This window comes from Crocuta crocuta, unplaced genomic scaffold (genome assembly GCF_008692635.1).
Source record: "Crocuta crocuta isolate KB4526 unplaced genomic scaffold, BGI_CrCroc_1.0 scaffold163, whole genome shotgun sequence".
Taxonomy (NCBI): domain Eukaryota; kingdom Metazoa; phylum Chordata; class Mammalia; order Carnivora; family Hyaenidae; genus Crocuta; species Crocuta crocuta.
Genome location: NW_027529533.1, coordinates 2,200,403 through 2,216,985, shown reverse-complemented (window position 1 = coordinate 2,216,985; position 16,583 = coordinate 2,200,403). Strand labels below are relative to the sequence as shown.

The 16,583-nt window shown below is 46.4% G+C and overlaps 1 pseudogene; it reads right to left on the bottom strand.

Annotated features, from left to right (window-relative positions):
* Positions 1–785: 785 nt before the first annotated feature.
* LOC144229240 (zinc finger FYVE domain-containing protein 1 pseudogene) lies at positions 786–16,137 on the bottom strand (annotated as a pseudogene).
* Positions 16,138–16,583: the final 446 nt, after the last annotated feature.

The window sequence follows — 16,583 nt, the reverse complement described above, 5'->3', positions numbered from 1 at the left end:
TATTTTTGTATTTTAATGGGAGTCCCCTGGGGGAATTGGGGGAGGGTGGGAGAGGTGTTAATTTAAAGAGATTTCCAGGCAGGAACTATCTGGTATTGTGTGCGCATGCGCATGTGCTATGGGAGGAAGAGAGAAGAGGAAGAGGAAAGGGAGGAAGAGAAGGAGAAGGAAGATAGTGGCTGCCATTTATGAATGTAGCAAAAGGAACATAGAGAACACCCTTTGTCACTCCTGTCCAGAGAGGACTACTGCTAAGATCTTGGTATATATCCTCTCAAGCACCTAGGGTTGTAAATATGAATGAACATCTTTATCTCTAGCAGTCAAATTGAGACACTCTTATAAAACTCAAAAGTTGCATGCATGGTTTCTATGTGTACCTTTTAATAACACTCTCCTTGGCCCAATGATCCCACTTCTGGGAATTCATCCTAAAGAAAAATCTAGAATAATAAGACTAACATTAGCTATTGTGTGTTGGGTTTTAATTGTGTACCAGGAGTGTTACACACATTGTTCATTTAAGTCTCGCCCCAAGCCTGCAAAGCAGATAACTCATACCTTACCTGTGGCTGGAGAAGCGAAGGGTTTTGTCCAGGGCTCTCTCTAGCCAGGGGTCCGGAGCTGGGGCTCAGGGTCAGGCAGGGTACCCCAGGAAAAGGTCTCACCTGCCTGGGTACTCTCAGGGACGAGGGTACCCTCTTGTCCCAGAGTTGCCTGTCCTCCCCAGAGGTCCCAAAGGCCCTGAGGTGGGAGGAATGTGACCCAGTGTCTTGCTGTCATCATCACGGGCGGGTGGCAGCAGGTGGTGGTGCCTGCTGGACCCCCTTCCTGCCTCGTTTCAGCTCCTCTTCCATGGAAGCCTTCCCTTGCTTTCCCCAACCAAATCTGTTCTCCTTTCTCTGTTCTACCTCAGTATAGCCCAGAAGATATTCTACCGCCTTCCAGCTCATCACAGTGTTTCTCAAAACACATTCCTAAGATCCCAATCAGAATTCTCTGGGGAGCTGTTAAACGTGCAGACCAATTAAATCAGAGTCTCTGGTGGTGGCGCCCAGGAATTGGCATCTCACGAGCATTTAGTGGTGCTGGTGGCACGCTCAAGGGGGAGAGAAACTGCACTGGCATTTACGCCTCTTCAGAGCAGGGACTCTGTCGGATCGCCCTGGCGCTCCGCGTGACTTTGGGGCAGTGGTGTACAGCAGATGCAAGCGGTGAATTCAGAGCAGAGGTCTATTTCTTAGGAAGGAAATGAGAGTGAAGGAGGTGGACAGTGGGGAAGAAGGTGCGGGGTAAATGCAGAGGGTGTAATTTGAGAGCTTCTGCAGGACAGTCAATGAATGGGAAATCTCAGGGCTGATTTGGGAAGCCCACTCTTGGGGTCCCTTGAGGACTCTCAACAGATATTCAGTCAACGTTTTTCCTCTCCTCCCCCCTTGCCCCCCACAGATGCCTGCTTTCGTCCCAGGAATTTTTTTTGAAACCTGAACTTTCAATGCCAGAATGAGTAATTGTATATAAAGTGGGTCACAAGGAAGTGATAACTAATGCACAGACTATTTTAACTGCTGAATCAGATATCTCTATGCTGTATTATGAAATATGCAGGAAGGAAGATAAGCAGACGATAGGAGGGGAAGGAATCCTAAAATAATGTTTTCATAAACAAATTCTGGCCCCACATACGCCTGGAGGATGGGCATGGGGGAGCTCTGACGATACACACTCTTGAGAGTTGAAGAATTGGGATAACATTGCAGAACTGGAAATCTTTCCAAGTGACGTAGGACCTCCTGAGGCACATGACCACTCAACCCCACAGCTCAAAAGGCTTTGGCAGTGTCACAGGGCATCTTACTCTGCTTCATAGCAGAGGCAGGCAGGGCATATGGAAAGCAAAGACAAACAAAACCAAACCCACAAAATTGTAAAAGCTCTTCTATTTGCTCCTCCTAAAACAAACAAATCTACCTTTTTTGATTTAATTTGTTTCATAGATTTTTCATTTGGTTTTTCATTTTCTCTTTTCACAGCATAAAAATGGCCATTTTAACAACCATATTCAAATGTACGATTCAGTGGCATTCAGCACATTCACAGTGTTGTGCAGTTGCCCCCAACTATTTCCAGAACTTTTTCATCATCCCAAACTGAAACCATGTACCTCATTAACAGGAATGTCTCATCTGCCCCTCCCCCTAAGTCCATGGCAACCTGCATTCGACTTTCTGTCTCTATGGATTTGCCTCTTCTACATACTTCACATAAATGCAATAATATTTCTTTTTTTTTGACAAAAATAATGCAATATTTGTATTATTTCCCCTAGCACAAGAGAGGGAGAGATATCAACAGCGGGGGAGAGAAAGAATATCAAGCAGGCTCCACGCTTGGTGCAGAGCCCAGTGTGGGGCTGGATCTCACAACCCTGGGATCATGACCTGAGCTGAAATTAAGACTCAGACGCTCAACCAGCTGAGCCACCCAGGTGCCCCAGTTTCGATAGATTTTTAAACAGAAATCACACCCAAGGCACATATTATAGGTAATTTCACATAGTTTAGGTTTAAAAGGCAAGCTGGGAATCATAACATGTACTAAAAATAATGTTAAATAATTACTGTTTGTAATTCATCTTATTATGCACAGTATCTTTTTTTTATCATATTTTGGTGTAAATTTCTAAATTGCCCTCCTATATTCTCATCTTGTATATTAATTTTTCTCTTGATACAAGGTTCAGTTTTTTAAAGAAAATTTTTAAGTTTATTTATTTATTTTGAGAGAGAGATCAAGAGGGGGTGGGGAGGGGCAGATAGAGAGAGGGAGACAGAGAATCCCAAGCAGGCTCCATGCTGTCAGTACTGAGCCTGATGTGGGGCTCAAACTCATAAACTGTGAGATCATGACCTGAGCTAAAGTCAGACTCTTAGCTGACTGAGCCACCTAGGTGCCCCACATGTTTCAAATTTTATCCAATCTTCCAGAAACAAGTTTTATACATGACATTAAAGACATTTTCATCTCTGATGGCTTCTGGTATCTAATTGAACCAGCCTTTGAGGCTGAGTAGATTCTTTTAATTCCATTGGTATGTTATGCGGCGTTTTGTAGTCATTAGGAATAAAAATAAGTTGCTTCTCTAAGTTGAGCTGTGGTCTTTTCTCAAAACACTTACTGTAGTCAAATGATTGCTCTAATATATTGAAATACTTGTTAAGTCTTAATTTTCTTTGGGCCAACATATTTGACAAAGAGCATTTGTGAACACTTGGTCAATAAAAACTTGAGGACCTGCTATGAACCATCTATGGTACTGGGTGCTGGATACACACTGGTAACTAAACAGATCTTGTGGCACATGATGGAAGTTTGGAGAAATTTCGAAAAGCTTCTATTGTTTTTGTTGCCTTCTTGAGTAATAACTTAAGGGATAACTTGTAAAAAATTAGGGATAAATTTGGCTCAGGACCAAATTGTACTTATTAACTGATTTTACATGTCTTTCCCAAAAGGATTTGAGTTAGCTTCTAAGACATACATATAATGTTAATAGAGAGGTAGAATCAGGATTAAGAAGAAAGGAAGGTAGTAACATACTAGAGCCCTAAGTTTCACATTTGACACAATTGCCATTATGTAATTACTATGTTACTACTTTAACACAAGCTCTAGGGATGTGTTTGCTTGGGGAAAAAATTAACTTTGATTGAACAAGTAGAGGCTCATTTATCTCATATAACAAAAAGCCTGAAATTATGCAACCGAGGGCTAGCCTAGTAACTTTCTATCAGGGACGCAGGTTCTTGTTCTTTCTGCTCTGCAATATTTAATTTTAATTTTAATTTTTAATTTTTTAAAATATTTTATTTATTCTTGAGAAAGAGAGACAGAGACAGAGCATGAGTGTGTGTGGGGGGGGAGGGAGGGCAGAGTGAGAGGGGGACACAGAATTGGAAGCAGGCTCCAGGCTCTGAGCTGTCAGCACAGAGCCCAACATGGGGCTTGAGCTCACATGCTGTGAGATGATGACCTGAGCCGAAGTCGGAAGCTTAACCAACTGAGCCACTCAGGCACCCATGGGCTCTGCCATCTTTAGATGTACGCCTTTGCTTTCTCATGCCTCATGACCATATGTTCGGAAATGGTTGCTGCACCTCAAGGCGGGAAGAAAGGAGAAGTGCAAAGGGGCAAGAACTTGATCCTATCTCCATCTGGCAATCCAGAGGGACCCCCCAGGAATGCATGCACACACATTGGGTTGCCTTATTGAAGAGGAACCCTGGGCTTAGGGACCCCAAATCTCATATAATAGGCAGTAGTCAAGCCTGCCCTTTGCTTTGGAGTGAAACATAATTTGTGTCTTCCAGGGTTCCAAGCAAGCCTTCCCTGTGCTCTGGAGAGACAGTATGTCTGTGTTCCGAGGTTGTCTGCCTTTCAAACATGCTTGAGAAGATAGTCTGGAACAAAAGATACTCGGTGACCCTACTTGCAAGATATACAGAAATGTGAGAGACCATGGAGAATTGTCTGCCAACAATATCCACCCTGGGGACTTCTGCCCATATATTACTGGCTGGAATTGTATCATATGGCCACCTCTAATTGCAAGGGAGACTATGATTTTGAGAATTTGGGGTTGGGCACATTGCTGCTCTGAATAAAATTGTCATTCTATTACCAAGAAAAGGCAAGCAAGGGATGGAGTGTGACAAGAACAAAGAAGAAACTGCCCAGGTGTTTCTATCTCCGGGGCTAATGTCTTTTCCCCATTGCATAAACAGAGCTTATGACATTGTATTTATTGAGTCTGCTAGAAATAATTTGTACAACTGAGACATAAGAGAACTCCCAGTCAAGTACCACTTTACAAATCTCAATTAAGCTATTGGAAGTTTAGTGCCAAATTTTAATGTCACAATTGTATAATATCTAAGTACACAAGTCCATAATTCTTAGAACTTTTCCCATTAAAAAAATCTGTATTAGTTATTTTGACAGACCCTTGGCAGGGGGTGAGAATAAAAGTTCTCTTAATTTAAGACAATGTTTATGTCATGAAATTTCCCCCAATCTTGGAGTTTCTATCTATTGCTTAAAGAACACATTTTACTTTGTGAACAGATAGGTGTTTAGTAAGAGGTTTATAAATATACTTTTTCTGGTTTCATTTATTTTAAGAGGATTTTTTTTTCACCTCATGATAGTCATTTGGGGCTGACAATGTTACCATGGTAACCATGCTCCAAAATGCTGGTTGCCAGTGAATATTGATCACTACAATGCTCACTCCCTTATGTGAAGGAGGTTTTGCTCAGAGCACGTAAGTCAAGGAGTCCACACCCGGCGGTAGTTAGGTACCAAAACTGACTGGAACCACTCAAAGGATTCCGATGAAAATCCAGGCCCAACCCACATCATTGTGGCTTATATTTTCATGGCAACAGATAGAGGCAAAACTTCTTTGTTTCCTCGTCAGCTGCATTATTATAGTTTCTTTTTAATTTAGTTTTTATTTTTCTTAATGTTTATTTCTTTTTGAGAGAGAGAGAAAGACAGGGTGTGAGTGAGAAGAGGCAGAGAGAGAGGGAGACACAGAATCTGAAGCAGGCTCCAGGCTCTGAGCTGTCAGCACAGAGCCCAACGCAGGGTTCGAACCCATGAACCGTGAGATCATAACCTGAGCCAAAGTCAGACACTTACCCCAGTGAGCCACCCAGGAGCCCCATCAATTGCACTGTTAAAGTTCAAAGTTCAGTCAATGCAACACACAAGGCACTGAGGGAAATTTTCAGATGTGAATGGACATGAATTCCCAAGAGGCAAAGAAGTTCATAAACTACTTTTCAAAGCCCATACTGTATGATTTTGAAATAAAAATGCTTCTCTCCCAAAAAGGAGGGAGGGATTTTAAACTGGGCAGTGCATTGGGGATTTAAAGATTGATCCAAATCAGGGTCTTGGGGTGTCCTGGAGCTGATGGTTATTAGGGTGGTCACAGGGCGATTGCAGATGGAGTTTGCCCTTCTTCTCCATAAATGGGAAAGAGCCCCTCCCTTCAGCTGGGGTTTGTGCCTGAGAAAGGGGAGGCTTGTTAGAAAGGGCAGCTTTGAAACTTAATTCTCTTAGCCAAGAATTAATGGGCTGTCTTCAACGTGTATGAAAATACGTTCAGCACGGTGACCAGAGAAGCCAAAATGAGGCCTCCACAGACCTAATTTGGCATCAGTTTATCTCCACGTGAGAAGATCTGGATGTGCTTATTTTACTCTCTGCTGTAACTAAGAAAAAAACAAACAGAAACCCTCCAAAGGTTCACTGAGACAGCAGTCAGTCACGAAAAAGGAATTTGAACCAAGATAACGTTAGTTACATTTTATCCACATGTTCCTGAAGCCGGGGCACCAACAGTTGAACAAATGTGCTTCAGCCTTTCATCATACACTAAAACCTAACCAAATCTGCAGAGACTTTGTGTCATTCAAAGAATCTACATACACAGACACCTGCATGCACGCGGGCATCATATCCCAAGGACAGACAGAATTAGAGGGTTCCAAGACCAAGTGAGATGTTCCACTTTCTTACCATCTTTGTTCTGTGTTTGGAGAGAACACAGGGTGTTTTGCTGAAGTGGAAATCCAGGGAGAAAATGTAATGGAAGAAATTGCTCACCTGCTTCATGTAGCAATAGCTAGCCTTCACGGAGCTCTGACTATGAGCCAGGAATTGCTCTTTCATAGGATTTCCCAGTCCTAGCTGGTAAATGTGGCAACTGAGGCACAGTGAAGTTAAGTGACTTGCCCAACATCACACAACTAGTATAGGACCTATGTCTCTTGTGTAAAATTATAGACATCCGCCCCCCTTTGCCCCCAGCTTCACGGCTCAGGGTAGTCTAAGCACAATGCTACAGTAGGAAGGGGAGAGGAGAGCAGGCTGTGGTGTACTGTAGGGGAAAAACAAAGGGAGGCTCTTAAAGTCAAGGCAAGGACAATGTCTCCAAGGACAGTGCAATTTCTCATTAGTGGAGTATCGGTCAAGCCTAAGAGGCCCGTCCAGGGTTTCTTTGCTGCCAGGGTCACATTGCTCAACTGCCTGTAGGGGTGCTGCAGCCCTGGAAGGGAGCCCAGGCTGTAGGGCTGCCAGGACTCGGCCAGTCTTCTACTCAAAGAGAGAGGAGAATGTCATTCCTGGGTAAATTCTCCTTCAAATGACCTTTCTGAGATAAGTCTTGTCTGTTTCAGGGTCTGCCCTCCTTAGCGCATCTTCTCTGGCTCCAAAAAGACACATCCTGGGGTGTCTGGGTGACTCAGTTGGCTGAGTGTCCGATTTTGGCTCAGGTCATGATCTCATGGTTCGTGAGTTCGAACCCTGTGTCAGGCTCTGTGATGACCGGCTCAGAGCTTGGAGCTTCTTCCGATTCTGTCTCCCTCTCTCTGTACCCCTCACCCACTTACAGTCTCTCTCTCTCTCTCAAAAATAAATAAACATTAAACAAATGAAGCAAACAAACCAAACAAAAAGACACGTCCCCTGATATGCTTGAGTACTGGTGACTATGCCCCCGGGGGGAGGGGTCATGGCCATAGTCATTTCCACTAAGGATTTTCTGCAGCGATCCTGTCCTACTGACAGTGGTGTGCCGCCTAGGATTTATTGGCTTATCAGCAAAATGTACCTCTTTTTAATTTATGCTGCCTGTTTTCCCTGAAGAATAAAGCTCTGTCTAATCCAAATAATATGGAATATGGAATAATATGGAAATGTTTGTAACTGTGATGTCACTGTCTGTGGCTGGAAATTAAAAAGCAGAGAGGACATATGCCAACACCTTCCTCTGGGATTTCTTTACCTGCCTCCCAGTATAGTAGCAGAGAGTCTCTTAGATCTCAGACCATTCACCATTCATCATTGGTCGTCAAGATGATGAATACCTTGAGCCCTAAAACATGCACTATTGCAATCATTTGGTTTAAAAATATATGGATAGTTTCAATAAAAGGAATGACTAGACCCAGAGAAAGACAAGTATCTGACTTCACTCATATGAGACTTTAAGATACAAAAAGATGAACATAAGGGAAGGGAAGCAAAGATGATATAAAAACAGGGAGGGAGACAAACCATAAGAGACTCTTAAATATGGAGAACAAACAGAGGGTTGCTGGAGGGGTTGTGGGGGGGGGATGGGCTAAATGGGTAAGAGGCACTAAGGACTCTACCCCTGAAATCATTGTTGCACTACATGCTAACTAACTTGGATGAAAGAAAGAAAGAAAGAAAGAAAGAAAGAAAGAAAGAAAGAAAGAAAGGAAGGAAGGAAGGAAGGAAGGAAGGAAGGAAGGAAGGAAGGAAGGAAGGAAGGGAAAGAAAGGAAAGAAACAAAGAAACAAAGAAAGAAAGAGAAAGAAATGACTAGACCAATTAACAAATTTTCTGAATCCCAAGTCAAGACTTCCTGGTTAAACCTACCATACAATAGACTTAAAAGATCTCTTAGGTTTACTTGTTGTTTTCAACAGGAAGGTTCCTTTATAAAGGCAAATCTGATAACACACAGCCCTAGAGTACTGATGGCTGCTGGTCCACAGGAGGCAGGAAAGGAGCAGTGAGAAGAACCGGTGTTCCAAGGCTCCTGTCTGTACCCGGAACGACTGCCATGACCCCCCTGAAGCTCCGCCCACCTACTGCTTCAGTCAAGAGCTAGGTTGCTTTTTTTTCTTTTAATTTTTTTTATTTCTCTTTTTATTTTTTTTTAATGTTTTATTTATTTCTAGGAGAGAGAGAGAGACAGCGCAAGCAGGGGAGGGTCAGAGAGAGAGGGAGTCACAGACTGAAACAGGCTCCAGGCTCCGAGCTGGCAGTCAGCACAGAGGACGCGGGGCTCGAACCCACGAACCGCGAGATCGTGACCCAAGCGAAAGTCGGACGCTTAACCGACTAAGCCACCCAGGCGCCCCTCTTTTAAATTTTTTTAATGTTTATTCATCTTTGAGAGAGAGACACACACACAGAGTGTGAGCGGGGGAGGGGCAGAGAGAGATAGGGAGACACAGATCCGCAGCAGGCTCCAGGCTCCGAGCTGTCAGCACAGAGCCCAACGCGGGGCTCAAACTCACAAACAGTGAGATCAGACCTGAACCAAAGTTGGTCGCTTAACCAACTGAGCCACCCAGGGGTCCCAGAGCTATGTTGCTTTTAATTCGTCATTTTTAAAGTTTATTTTGAAAGGGGGGTGGGGGCAGAGAGGTGGGGAGAGAGAGTCCCAAGCAGGCTCTGAACTGTCAGAGCACAGCCCAATGTGGGCCTCAAACTCATGAACTGTGAGATCATGACCTGAGCCGAAATCAAAAGTCCGATGAATGCTCAACCGACTGAGTCACTCCGGTGCCTCTTAATTCATCATTTTTGCTCCTTGAAGATAAAATCCACCATGGTGACAGGATTTCAGCTCAACAGTCCCTTTCCAGTCATGATAGATAGGGACAGCCCAGCTCTTGATGAGAAACAAAAGTTCATTCAACTTCTCTTCAAAGGGCGGGAGAGAGAATTTTTTTCTTAATGATCTGTTGCAATATTTGTATGTACTTAAAAAAAAAAAAGACAACTAACAGTATATTTATTCTGTACTCTGTTTCCCTGGAAGATTTCTCATGATCTGGGAACCAAGAATTAATACACTTCAAAATAAGCAATAAAAGGGGCGCCTGGGTGGCTTAGTCGGTTAAGCGTCCAACTTTCGCTTAGGTCATGATCTCGCGGTTCGTGGGTTTGAGCCCCGCGTCAGGCTCTGTGCTGACTGCCAGCTCAGAGCCTGGAGCCTGTTTCAGTCTGTGACTCCCTTTCTCTCTGACCCTCCCCTGTTCACGCTGTCTCTCTCTCTCTCCTAGAAATAAGTAAAACATTAAAAAAAATTTAAAAAAAAAAAGCAATAAAAATTCTAGCGCAATTCTCAGAAGCAGACGGTGGGCTTGCGGGGTTAGAGGGGAGAGGAGCAGGAGCTCCATCTGGGAGCAGGGGGCGGCCTTGGGGGAAGCGGAGTGGACACACAGAAGAGGCATCCCCAAGCAAGAAGCACAGCCAGGGAAGCCTGCTTCCTTCCGTACTCTCCCTAGGTGTGGAGGTATCACATCTCCCACAGCCTGACTTCTCAGGATTGAGGACCCTGCCCCTCACTCTCTATCCACTCTGGTGACCTGCATGATAAATTGGGTGGTCTCTGACTGAGTCAAGCTCAGGCCGAGAATTGGGATCTAACTCTGGAGGACCCAGGTAGATTTCCTTCAGGCCACTCCAAGCAGGAACTACCTGAGACGCTCACTTCCCCAAGTAGCTGTGAGGCAGGAAGGGAAAAGGCAAGGAAAGGAGAGGCTTGGAAGACAAAAGTGACTAGTGGGGCTCTCGGGGGGCTCAGTTCCTTGAGGGTCTGACTTTGGCTCAGGTTGTGATCTCACAGTTCGTGAGTTCAAGCCCTGTATTGGGCTCCCTGCCTCAGGGCAGAACCCACTTCAGATCCTGTCTCCCGACCCCTCTCAGTCCACACCCCTACACTCATGCTCTCTCTCTTTCAAAAATAAACAAAACATTAAAAAAAAATAAGTGACTAGCAACACAGTGGCTTGGCCCAGCTGTGTTTTGTGGGTAAGACCCACTGCCACGGCCACGTTGTTCTTATGCTGGGGACAGACTATGAGGAGTCTTCCCAGCCAGTAGCAGCAGCAGGATATTCCATGCTGCTTTCAAATGTGTGTACCGGGATATGTATTATTTTTATCCAACATAAATGCAACTGATTCAGGTAAATTCCCCTTTGCTACAACCGTTCGCTTCCCTGCCCTGACGAGTTCATGCCTTCAGGCCTGCCACCAGGCTCACCCTGGCTCTCCATCTGCCCCACCCCCCACCATGGAAAAGTAGCTCCAGTTCAAGCAGAGAGGACACCCAGCGTCAGACGTGACTGGAAGGAGGGCCTACCTCAATGAGACTTCTAAGTCTGAGAACCCAAGTTACTGGGAAGGACTCAAAGAGGGAGCTGAGCTTAAAGGTCACAGTTTTCTTTAAGTTTATTTATTTATTTTGAGAGAGAGATAAGAGGGGGAGGGGCAGAGAGAGAGGAAGAGAGAGACTCCCAAGCAGGCTCTTCACTGTCAGCCCAGAGCCCGATGCCAGGCTTGAACTCACAAACCATGAGATTATGACCTGAGCCAAAGTCAGATGCTCAACTGACTGAGTCACCCAGGTGCCCCAAAGGCCACTGGGTGTTTCTTTTTCTTTAAATATGTATTTTTTAATGTTTTAATTATTTTTTTGAGAGAGAGCGTGAAAGCAGGGGAGGGACCGACTGTTGGGGGGGTGGGTGCGCAGAGAGTCCGAAGCGGGCTCCATACTGACAGACTGACAGCACAGAGCCGACTTCGGGGCTCAAACTCATGAACTGTGAGATCATGGCCTGAGCAGAAACCGAGAGTCCGACGCTTAGCCGACTGAGCCCCCAGGCACCCAGGTGACATTATCTTTAATGCACGTAGCAGGCTGGTTCAGCTCCAGTGGGCAGGGGTGATCTGCCCATTTGTCAGAAAGCCACAGCACCAGTGGGCCCTTGGCTAAGCCCAGACACAGACTGAGCCATGAACTTCATCCCATCCAAGAGGTGCTAGGCAGCACTATTATTTTCCTTTAGAAATCTGGCAGCTGCCGGCCATACGTGCACAGTCTCAGTCCACACCCAAGTACCCCCAGGATCTCAGTTCCCAAACCATATCGCTGGCTACTGGAGACCACGTCACAGGACGTTCAGTCACATGCCCAGACCAGGCACAGCTTCCGAGACCCATCCAGGGGGAGTTGGTGGCAGCAGATGTCCTGGGCGCTATGCTGACCTCCCTGCGTTTCTCCCAGCAGGCTTGAGGGGATAGACTCGGTGGGCCCGCGGTGGGACTATGTGCAGAGGCCTCTGGCGTCATGAGCTACTCCTTTCCTATGATTCGTGTGGTTCTTACAGCCAGCCCCACGGCGGAGGCACAGGGAGGAGCAGGCGAAGTACTCGTCTGGAAACAAGTTGCTGTGCGCCTGGTCATGGGGATCTCACTGCCGGGGTGGTCGGTCAGTCGCCCAACGCCTTCAGGGGTGCCAGGGACGGAGTGGCGGCACAATGCATGCTGAGGCCCAGAGGCGGCTGCGGGGTGGTGGAAGTCCTTGTTCCCTTGCAGTGAATGGAACCGTGGGCCTCGGAGCAGCAACCCAGCTTCCAAAACCGGTTCTGGACGAACTTCTCTGGCCCCGCTGAGGGGTGATCAGAGCCTGGCAAGTGAGTGCGCACAGTGTCATGGAAAATGACAACCATACCCAGGCCACGGCGGGCAGTGGGAGCTGTGAGCTCCTTGGTGAAGCGCTTCGATAAGCTTCTGACGCGTCCCCAAGGGACTTGAAGAGGTCATTCCGCAGCCCATCTGCAGGATTTCGAAGGGTGACCAGGTCTGAGACGGCCTGGGCCTTAAGCCGCAGGTGTGTCCTCTGGCTGAGACGCACCCTAGCCCCGAGGAGCCCCTGGGCATCTGTTACTGCCACTTTGTGGCCTGGGTCATGCTCTGCCCACATTGCCACGGTGCAGGGCTCCTGGGCAGGGGAAGGTCTGAAGGCTTCACGGCCAGAAAGGAAAGTGTGGCTGAGGTGTGAGACTCCCCGTCACCAGTGTTTCCGAAGAGGGAAACTACCCTCAGGTCCTGCACCGGTTTGTAGTCCAATTTCCTGATAGCCATCTCCACTGGGTCCCGAATGTCTTCGCTTGTCTCTACTAGGAAGAAGCTCACTACTGGGCTGGTCATCTTCTTCCTCCTGCTCTTCCTCCTTCAGTGGCCCCGGACCTTAGTGACATGGCACACAGTAAGGAGGAGTCTCCCTTGGCGACCCATGGGATGAGTCCTCTTCTGGCGCCCCAGGAACGAGCTGATTTTACAGGCTGGGCACCTCATGGCCGCCCTCTGCCTCACACCTGGAGAATGGCCCTTGGGGCCCTCGCTGGGGTCACTAAGGGGCGTGGCCAGGTTGGAGTCTTACCCACTCAAGGTTTCTCAGGTGCTCCTGCCGCTCGTGTTCCTTCTCGAAGCAGAGACACTGCGGGCTGCAGCCAGCACTCAGCACACCACGGAGACAGCTTGGTCAGCCCCGTCGCGGGCCTAACTTTTCTCACTTCAGGCCCTTCTCTGCTGGAGGAATCTGGGCACTCAACGCTCACATGGGTAAGGAAATCACACACCGACAGCCGTCCCTGGGCTTTCTCCAGGAGTGAAGACAAAGGCTTTGAGTCCGAAGACTACACAGAACTCCCAGAGGGTTCTGAACACCGTAAAACAAACAAAACCCTTTGTTGTCCTATGAGAATATTCACAAATGTTCAAATAATGAGTTTTCTTCCTCCAGGGTTCCTGTATCAGCAGCAATGTTGATTTGGTTTGATGCTTTCTTTCTCCACCAGATGTAGGTGGTCACAATGAACTTGAAAGGGTCTTTCGTGGCTTTGAGAGATCTGATGGGTTCACGGAGGGGGGCATATCAGTTGGGCCTCTGATGCAAGGTTTGGGTAATGAAAGAGACTGGTCAGGAGCTTTTCAATATAATCGAACCTCAAGTCAGTATTTCAGGAGGTACCGCAGGACAGCATGGTGAGGGCAGGGGGCGGGTTGGGTGACAGTGGGGCACCGGTGAGGATGGAGGCTGTTCCTCAGTGCACTGGTGGACCAGCCTCATCTGCATCTCTGTTCCCCTTCTCCTTTGCTGCCTCCTGGGCTCCTCCTCTCCTGTTGTCCTTTGAGACCTGCTGATAAGTTTAGTTTTAAAACTGATTTAAAACACAATTTAGCTGTTAGCTGCTCCTCTGAAGACTTTAACTTCGAAAAAAAGAATCCAACTGGGGATAATTGTTCACATCTGCCTAATGATGTTTCTATTTGAAAAGACAACGCAATATAAAATTGTGAGTTACAATAGCTTTCAGTTTATAGCTGAAATCAAAAGGGGAAAAATCCAAGTGAAAGAACTAGATACTTCTGAAAGGTATTCTTTACACAAGGACTCAAGGCAACACATTTTGTTAGCAATATTAGACTTTGCTGTGTTTTCTTCCCCTGGTTTTTCTACTTTTGTACAGGTGAGCGAGGGAGGAGCAGATGTCTTGGGTCTAGCGAGACAATAATCCGCTTCATTGTGACTACTTGACTTCACCTTGTTGGTGCTGTTCATTGCTAAGAGGCCCATGATGCTGTCAGCAGGGCTGGAAATGTGCAGTGTGGAGCCAGAGGGCTCTGGCAGAACTGAAAAACAAATCATTGCTCTGGCCTCACTTGGTCACTGGTTTCCAGGCAAAATCATACCCCATCATCCATGAAGATTCAGAGAAACTCAGCTTTGACTGAGGTGCTGTTGCTGACCACAGTCCTCGTGGCCCTGGGCCCACAAAGGCCTTATCCATGGGACTGAGAACACTAATGCCAGAATGACGTTAGAAACCAATGGCCTAGGCTGAGATCTCACGGTTCATGGAATTGAGCCCCGTGTCAGGCTCTGTGCTGACTGTGTGGAGACTGCTTGGGATCCTTTCTCTCTGTTCTTCCCCAGCTCTCTCTCTCAAAATAAATGAACTTAAAAAAAGAAAAGAAAAGAAGAAGCAAACCAATGACTGAAGAGTAGTCTGTGTTGGAAAGAACATAGTTCTAGGGAAAGACTGGTGAATGAGGAAGGGTAGGAGTGACTGGAGTCATAGAGGCATGACAGAGAAGTCCAAGGGTGCTGTGCATTAAACCATTGCCAAGATTCCAATGAAAGACTAATGTGGTCTAATTACAGACAGTAGGTGCTCAATGAATGCTTCTTAACCAGATAAATGGGAAGATGCTGGTCAGAGGATCCTGGGTGGGGGTGGGTTAGGGAACCAGTTTGGGTTAAGGGTCTGTGGAAAGAGTTATTGCAGCTTGAACTAGAGAGTTTCCTTGGAGGAGTAAGCACCAAGCAGTAAAACTGAATACAAAAGCCAGGCTTGTTTAAGTAGGGTGGGGCAGAAACTGCCAATTGCCTACCCAGCATCTACTCTCCCCTTTTTCCTTAATAACGCAGCTCAGATTTTAATCTCGGTGGCAATGTGCCCAGCTGAGCGCTACATTCATTAGCCACATTTGTAGCTGGGATGGCCATTGAGGTTGGGTGGGGCTTCTGTGAAGATTCTTTAAGAGGTGTTAGTCTACTGACATACTCAGTTTTTCCCCTTCTCTGTTCCTCCTGTATCTTCCTGGAACACAAAGATCAATGTGATGGCCGGAGCTCTGGCTGCCACATTGGACCATAAAGTGAATGTGTAGATGGAAGCCATATGCTAAGAATAGCATAACCTGGGCCCTTGATCCCATACCAGCCAGACTCCAGCCTTCTTTTTTTTAATTTTTTTAAAATTTTTATTTATTTCTAGGAGAGAGAGAGAGAGAGAGACAGCGTGAGCAGGGGAGGGTCAGAGAGAGAGGGAGACACAGACTCTGAAACAGGCTCCAGGCTCTGAGCTGGCAGTCAGCACAGAGCCCGACGCGGGGCTCGAACCCACGAACCGCGAGATCATGACCTAAGCAAAAGTCAGACGCTTAACCGACTAAGCCACCCAGGCGCCCCTCCAGCCTTCTTTTACGTGAGTGAGAAATAAACTTCTATCTTGTTGAAACCACTGTTATTTCTTCATTCACCTAGGACATCACAAGCCTAGTGATCTTGAGAAGGCTTTGAAGATTGAAAGATTAGGGTTTTTATTTGTTTTTTATTTTGGTATATTTATTTGTTTAAGTAAGCTGTAAGATAAAGGTGATTAAGAATGACAAAAGATAGCCTGTCTCTCTGAGCCCAGTCACAAAAAGAAACGAAGGGGTTATGTATTATTGTTATGTATTCATTTGGCTTTAAAAATAAGCTTTAATCTCTCATGTCACTGAGAAGTGCAGAGGTCCAGTAGGCTTCAGATAAGGCCCGATATAGTAGCTGGACAAATCAATGAAGACCCAGTATCTCTGGATGTCAGTGAAGACACCAGTCTCACCTAAGGACCATACGATCCCTGAAACTCTTGGCAAAGTCTTCTTGCATCCAGACTTCTTGCATCATAGCCGATCAGTGTGGCCAGGATGGCTAGGACAATGGAGCCCACTAGATGGGCCACTCAGAGACTCGTAATGAGGGTTTTCCTCCCAACAGCACGGTTGGGAAGCACGGGACCCCACTAGTGAGGAGAAAAAGAGGGGAATGCATGTGGGAGGCCATCTTTCCTGGCTAATTTCACCAGCTAGTGTTATGGGAAGGAGCTCCAGTTTTTAAAAAGGCAAAGGTTGGTTGCTCTCAAATGAGTTTTTACTGGCCTGGAAGCCAGTAAGAGGGTTACTGCTTTGAGGTAAGGCGAAAGATTTCCAGAGAACCTTTGCTACCCTTACTTTCCTTCACTGGTTCAACAGTAAATATTTCCTGGGTGCTAGTTATGTGTCATACAGTCAGCAGGTTGTGCCTGAGAGGACAGGCACACATTAAGCCACTAGGATCAGTGGGCACTTAGCCGA